Below are 7,526 nucleotides of genomic sequence, written 5' to 3' on the forward strand. Positions count from 1 at the left end.
ATTAGAGAAAAGGAGAGAGAATGTGTAAACCCAAAAAGGAAGGCAGAAGGGCCATGATTTATATTTGTTTAAGTGTTGTATGTGGGGGTGGTGGAGTGTCATTCATCTGGCTGAATGGAAGTTCTTTAAGTCATTTAGATACGTCCAGTCTCTAGTTAATGACACATAATTAGCCTATAGGTCACTTGTTCAGACTCCTGTTACAAACCCCTCCTCTTCTCTCTGATTTCCTTTGAAACTGAAACTGAATTTTTATAAATAAATACAAGTTATGCAGAGCCAAATATTTGAGCGTGAGAGAAGTGCTTGATTGGTGACATACATTCGGCGGAACTCAACCGACGATTGGGGAGTGTCTTTGCGAGTGCTATTTTCGTGGCAATTCAATTCAATTAACAAAACTCTCACTTTTTTCCATGCAATTAAGCGAAATTGCACGACAAATGTAGACATCTCAAAATAATACGACTTAAAAGAATAATAGTTCTGTATTGCCTAATCATGGTAATAATACTATATTTATTTTATATAGCCATTTTCATTACAAAATAATCTAAAATAATCTGTAAAAACAAACAAAACAAATGTAGAGATCTGACAGGTTTTGGTAATAACCCATAACCTTTACAGGAAAATATTGAGACGTTATTCGGATATCCTGTACTCATACAATATGTCAGTTATTTTTGTAGGATGGGCTATAAACCTTGAAAAATATATATTATTTTTTGTGAGAATTTCTTGACATCCCAAATAAACATCAAAATTACAAACAGACTAAAATGCATTTATGGATGGCCACAATACCTACAACTTTTTTTAGGCCTACAAATTTCTTGACATCCCAAAACAACCCCAAAATACAAACAGACTAAAATGCATCCCTGGATGGCCACAATACTTAATACCTACAACTAGTATAAAAGCCCATATAGGCCTACAACATGCACAACATATAGGCCTATATGCCCCAAAAATAGGTGAAATAGGTTGAAAAGCGGGCACTTCTCCATTTCCCCTCCATACAAGCTCTCATGAGGTCTCATTAGCGAACCATTTGGCTATTTCCAAAAATTGCCCAATTCAGCAATGTCTTGTTGGTTGGATTTACAGCAGGGCTGGCCGTTATCGTTGTTGACCCCAGTAACAAGCTCACATCACCTCTCTCTCTCCGTCATGACCTATAACAGCAGCAATGGTCTGAGCTATAGCCTAATGCAGGTAGGCCTAAGAAGGTAAGCGTAACAACCGCCTTAACTTAATTTATTTCAGCATTAAGCTCATCCGAAATGTCGACTGATAGAGAACAGGCTAAAAGCTGGATTTAAGGGACTTTTACGAGATTTTAATACAACTCACCTGCTCGTATGAATTACAGCCATTTAGAACCACCTTTTAAATCCCATAAATACGCTTTGAAATGCTTGGCGCTTGTTATTGCGAATGCTTGTCATGTCTAATATACAGGAGGACGAAGTGAGAAAGTTCATTTTTGGAACAAAAGGCTTGATGCGAAACATCAGAGGGACCATGCAGAGATCCCTGGCATTGTGCGCATGCAGGCTAGCTAGCCTAAATGAAATTTAATTGCATTTTTACTATAGGCTCTAATATAGGCCCTCTTATACATAATGCACATTAATTAATTAGCTATGCATTATATTTTAATTAGGCCATTTAAAATACGTGTTTTGTCTTTTCTTTTTTACATCTCTGATTAGGCCAAAGTGATATAACTATTGTTTACCTTTCCTCATAAAGCCCAGGGCCTGGCTCGTGTTCACTGTGCAATTACTAATTAATTATAAATTATACATAAGAACATGAGTACTAGATAAGTGGTTGTCGAAATATTAACGTTAGAAAGATGTTCAATACCACACACATCGTGGCAAACGTTTGACAACATGAAATATAATGCAGGAATAAACGTTTAATGTATTCCTATTTTAAAACAAAGGAAAACAAGCACGTCATTCAACAGAGAACCAATGATAATATTGAGAAGACTAAAAATCAAAACGTTTTTATTTTTTCAAACCACTCAACTAAAGGTTAATTAAATGAACCCTCCTTTTAAAACAAACGGCAAACACAGGCATTCATATAACCCCTCCTTTTTTGTTCTACATTTTATTTGCAAAAGACATTGATTCAAGATTAGTAAACACTCAAATAAATCTATAAAATCAACTTGGAATGTATAATGGCAAATTGTATATAGGATGCGATAAGTTCTCTCCTAAAATTGTGAATGTGTAGAATCCATATAGTGAGACAGAGCTGCAGAGGCAGCTATTCTCCCACACTCCAACACATTATCTCTGCTATAGTCAGTCAGTAGTGAGGCCAGTGCTGGTCAGGTAGCTCAAGGAGGAGAACATGGCTAGGGTAGCATTGCGTGACTGGAAACCACTTAAGTTAGTCTTTAGCTATTTTCTTATGATGTTAATTCTGCATTTCCCAGTTTTATCTGTGAGTAAAGATCAATAAACTCAAAAACCAACTCGATCACAAGTTAGCAAAATCCATCTATCCCATTCACACATTTGTACACATAATATGATACATCATTTTTCTTTAAAAGATGAAATATCATAAACAATGACTGAAGTCAAACATATCTGTTGAACTACCTGTATTGGGTCAGACCTGTTTTGGGAACTTTCTCTTTTCCTTAAACAACTCCCTTCTCTTCTCCTCTGTCCTCCCTTCTCTCTCATCCATAATAGTTATCTGTAGTAATCATCACTCCCTTAGCCTCTGTCACTCAGCACCTGTTCTCCCCCATCACCTCATTGATCACCCCTACACACTACACACTACTGTCTGTGTGAATTGCTGAAGTTCGCCATATAACTTTCTCATATGCCTCTCTCTCTCTGATTATCCCTGTCCCTCTCTCTCTCTCTCTCTCTCTCTCTCTCTCTCTCTCTCTGTCTCCTGTCTGTCTGTCTGTCTCTCTCTCTCTCTCTCTCTCTCTCTCTGTCTGTCTGTCTGTCTGTCTCTGTCTGTCTGTCTGTCTGTCTGTCTGTCTGTCTGTCTGTCTGTCTGTCTGTCTGTCTGTCTGTCTGTCTGTCTGTCTGTCTGTCTGTCTCTGTCTCTGTCTGTCTCTCTGTCTCTCTGTCTCTCTGTCTCCCTCTGTCTCTCTCTCTTTGTCTCTCTCTCTTTGTCTCTCTCTGATCTTCTCTGTCTCTGATGCTCTCTCTCTCTCTCTCTCTCTGATTCTCTCTCTTTCTCTCTCTCTCAATTCAATTTTAATATCAATTTATGGGCTTTATTGGCATAGGAAATGTATGTTAACATTGCCAAAGCAAGTCAATTAGATAATAAACAAAAGTGAAATAAACAATACAAATGAACAGTAAACATTACACTCACAAAAGTTCCAAAATAATGAATACATTATAAATGTCATATTATGTGCAAATAGTTAAAGTACAAAAGGAAAATAAATAAAATAAATATGGGCCTGTTGTGTTACGGTCTCTCTCTCCACCTCTTCCTCTCCAATCAACCTGTCTGCCCATTGTGTTACAGTAGCTCTACACCTCTTCCACCCCACTCAACCCTTATCTACACTCCAGGTCCAGTGTTTGGAACGACTATCCCACTCTTTTCCCCTCTCTCTCCTCTTCCTCCTCTTCATCTTTCCATAACCACTCACTTCTGATCACTCACCCCCTTTCTTCTCTCACTCTTTTCCCCCCCTCTCTCCAAGGGCCAGGTTCAAAGCCGTACTCCTCACCTCTCCCACACCAACCTCCACCCCCTAACCCCTCTCCCTCTCCTCCTCTCTCCCATTGTCCCTCCTATCGTCCTCTGGGTGTCTATCTCATTGTGTAAGCCTGAGGTGTGGGAGACATGGTGACACCAAACACATAGTTAATCCACTGTGCTTACTGTGCTTTGCGGCCAGGCGTTTTCTCATTGTCCACCGCTAAGCACCGGAGATAGAAACCTTACAGAATCCCTACAGAGGGTAAAATGAGAGTACAGCTTCAACGTGTGGGAATTGGGGAAATCCAACATGAGTGATATTATCCTTCTTTGCTTTCAAAGTCCGGACAAACAAGCCCATACATGGTAATCCCCACAAACTGATCGAGTTATAAGCTATCGACTCACGTTCAAATGCTAACAGCCATTACCCAGAACCCCCCTTGTTTCTCATTTTTGTTTATCCAATATCCATAATCGATCTCCTGCAAAATGAAATGAGGGAAAAAATCATTATACTGTTGTGGAAGACTAATTTACTAAGACTGTCTGTGAGTCTGGTTTCTCATCACTGTTTGTCTTATTGTGTTGATGTGCTATTACTGCTCAATAAAGCAATTTCCCCTCCTGTCTCCCTCTGACAAACACACACACACACACACACACACACACACACACACACACACACACACAAACACACACACACAAACACACACTTCGGGCTCACCTTCTGTAGTTTCTGGTAGCCGGCTGTAACAGCAGCCATTTTGAACAAGCACAGGGGTCATTTGAGAGACAAATGAGATTCATAAATCAGGATTCCCGGCTAACACAATACTACTAACCAGTTTATGCAAGACATTCCAAATCCAATCTGTTCTGTCCTAATCAGAACCATACAGTATGTTTGCAGTGTTGTAGTAGTGCACCATTACTGGTCTGGACTCATAACAACATGAAGCCTCTTATACATCTACTCTAACTGTACTGGTGGGGAGTGGGGGTGGCCAGTTACTTTCAGCACCACTGTTTTCCTTACGGTGGCTTTCTCTTCAAACTTTTCGTCAATATCTTTTAATTTCTCTTTGAATCGATACATAAGGTGTGGATGTGTTCAACTGTGAATAAAATGCTATTTATTTGTAGATTTTATTTGTTGTTGAGCCTTGGTTATACTAATACAACCCCGTTTCCTTTGCTGTAGTAGTCACTTCCTGTGTGCGTGTGTGATTGTGTGTGCGCCTGCGTGTTTGCGTGCACACGTCCGTGTGTGTGTCTATGCTTGGGAAAAATTGACTCATGTGAGGAAAAAGGTTGTGCTAAGTTGTACTCATCAGCACCATGTACATGTTGTACAGCCAACAATGACCTAAATCTGCTCCTATCTGACGTTGTGGTTCCCCCCCATCTCCTCTCTTATCAATCTTCTTCACCATAACTAATGATGCAGGGAAGCGGGGTGAGCTCTCTCTCTCTCACGTACCATGCTATTTCACACACAAGAAAGGTTGTTTAGCTTTAGTCTTGTCCCAGACCTGTTTGTGTTGTGTAGCCAACTCCCATGATCAATGTTGTATCAAAAATGGCCATAGGAGTTAGCAAGACAATAGAAAGAGGTCTGGGACCAGGCTAGTTTATCTGACCATGTCATAGACTGCAACTGTTTTCCCTAAAACAATGACTTTTTCTTATTTTGCCTTACAAACATTGAACTTATGAATTTATGCTGGACAGTACCTACATACATGAATACCAGCGTTATGGATTTGCACTTATGATGACATTTAAATGAAGTCAAAACGTTGTGTCAATCATTGAGTTCATAGAGATTCATTGAGATCATTTAACCGATTTCCATATTTCACTCAATGTTTGACTTTCATTGAAATGCTACAGGATTAGAGTGTGTAGCTACACTCAACAGCCACCGCTGCACTAGATGCTTGATGGGAAGCACCAACTAGGAGGGTGACCTCGTATGCAATTCATCTCTCATTAAAGGCCCAACATGCCGCTGACGCCAAGCAAAGCTGGACCTCTGTGTTTTCCATTCGGTTTTGAGTTTATTCTTCATTTAAAGAATAACTGGAGCACTGACTGGTATACACCTGTAAGGCTGACAGACAGAACCAGCACTAAGACTCAATTGGCATGTTGGAATGGTGTGAAGTCACTGGCTGAGACCTTGTTAATCACACTCCCACTCATGCACACCACACACACACACACACACACACATTAGAGTGTGTAGCACACACACACACACACACACACACACACACACACACACACACACACACACACACACACACACACACACACACATTACGTGACCACACACGTTTGCACATTCATCTCCTCATTAAAGGCCCAACATGCCGCTGACGCCCTCCTCTCTGGACCTCCCTGTTTTCCATCTCGGTTTTGAGTTCTCTCTTCTTTAAAGAATCTCCATCCCTGTTGGTTCTTGTCCACTGTCTTCAGAACCCTCTCATCCAATTGGCATGTTGGTGTGACCTGGCACAGTGGGATTTTTAGGATTTCCACTACCTTCAGTTTCACTACACTGCGTCCTCATCTGGCACTGTTTATGTTATTCCAACTAAAATACCAACCTGTTTCACTATGTATGGAACATATTACACAGAGAATTCACATTGTGTAGGTACTAGTGTGTGTGTGTGTGTGTGTGTGTGATACGATTGAGGGTCACTCACTAATAGTGGTTGTTTCCCTTCTGGTGTGTGTGAACCATCTGTCTGGTTGGGATTTTCATCCTTGGGGCCTGCTTGTCGTCCTGGTTTTAGTTCGGAAAAGTCCACCATTGTGTGTGTGGAATGAATCTTTCCAAACCCCTCCTCTCCTCTCTCTCTCTTCCCTGAATGAAAACAAACAGGCATTAGTGTGTTATTATGAGCTTTCACAGCTCATTGATGTGTTTTTAATGCATCTGATGCATAATTACTGCAGCCTTCACCTCATATTAAACGTGATTGCACCGATGGAGGGAGGAATGGAGGGAGGATGGAGGGAGGGAGGAATGGATGGATGGAACAGGGCCGGTGTTTTCCTGGCTCCAGAGTGTAGCCAAGGCCCATTAGGCTCTAGAGATCTTAGGGAGGGGAGATGCTCAGCGTGTGCTTCATCACATTAACCTGACCAGACAGACACCCTCCTCCTCTCTTCTCTTCCTCCCTTTTCTGCTACTAAGATATACAATTAAACAACTCTCTCTCTCTGTCTCTCTCTCTCTCTGACCCACTCTCTCTCTCTGACCCACTCTCTCTCTCCGACCCGCTCTCTCTCTCTGACCCACTCCCTCTCCAGACAGTCACTCTCAGACTGCTACTCTCAGGTCTCCCATAAGACATATTACCTCCCCTGGCCTCTTCTAGCTTACACGCTTAGAAAAAAAGGTGCTATCTAGAACCTAAAAGGTTTTTTTGGCTAGCTCTATAGGATAATTATTTGAAGAACCCTTTTTGGTTTCAGGTAGAACCATTTTGGTTCCTTTCCACAAAGGGTTCTACATGGAACCAAAAGGGTTCTCCTTCCCTCCTCTCTCCCTCCCTCCCGCTCTCCTGCGAAGATATACAATTAAACAACTCCTGTTTTGGGAACTCTCTATTTTCCTTCAACAACTCCCTTCTCCTCTCCTCTGTCCTCCCTTCTCTCTCATCCATAATAGTTATCTGTAGTAATCATCACTCCCTTAGCCCCTGTCACTCAGCACCTGTTCTCCCCCATCACCTCATTGATCATCCCTACATACTACACACTACTGTCTGTGTGAATTGCGGAAGTTT

This window comes from Oncorhynchus tshawytscha, unplaced genomic scaffold (assembly GCF_018296145.1).
Source record: "Oncorhynchus tshawytscha isolate Ot180627B unplaced genomic scaffold, Otsh_v2.0 Un_contig_7744_pilon_pilon, whole genome shotgun sequence".
Lineage (NCBI taxonomy): Eukaryota > Metazoa > Chordata > Actinopteri > Salmoniformes > Salmonidae > Oncorhynchus > Oncorhynchus tshawytscha.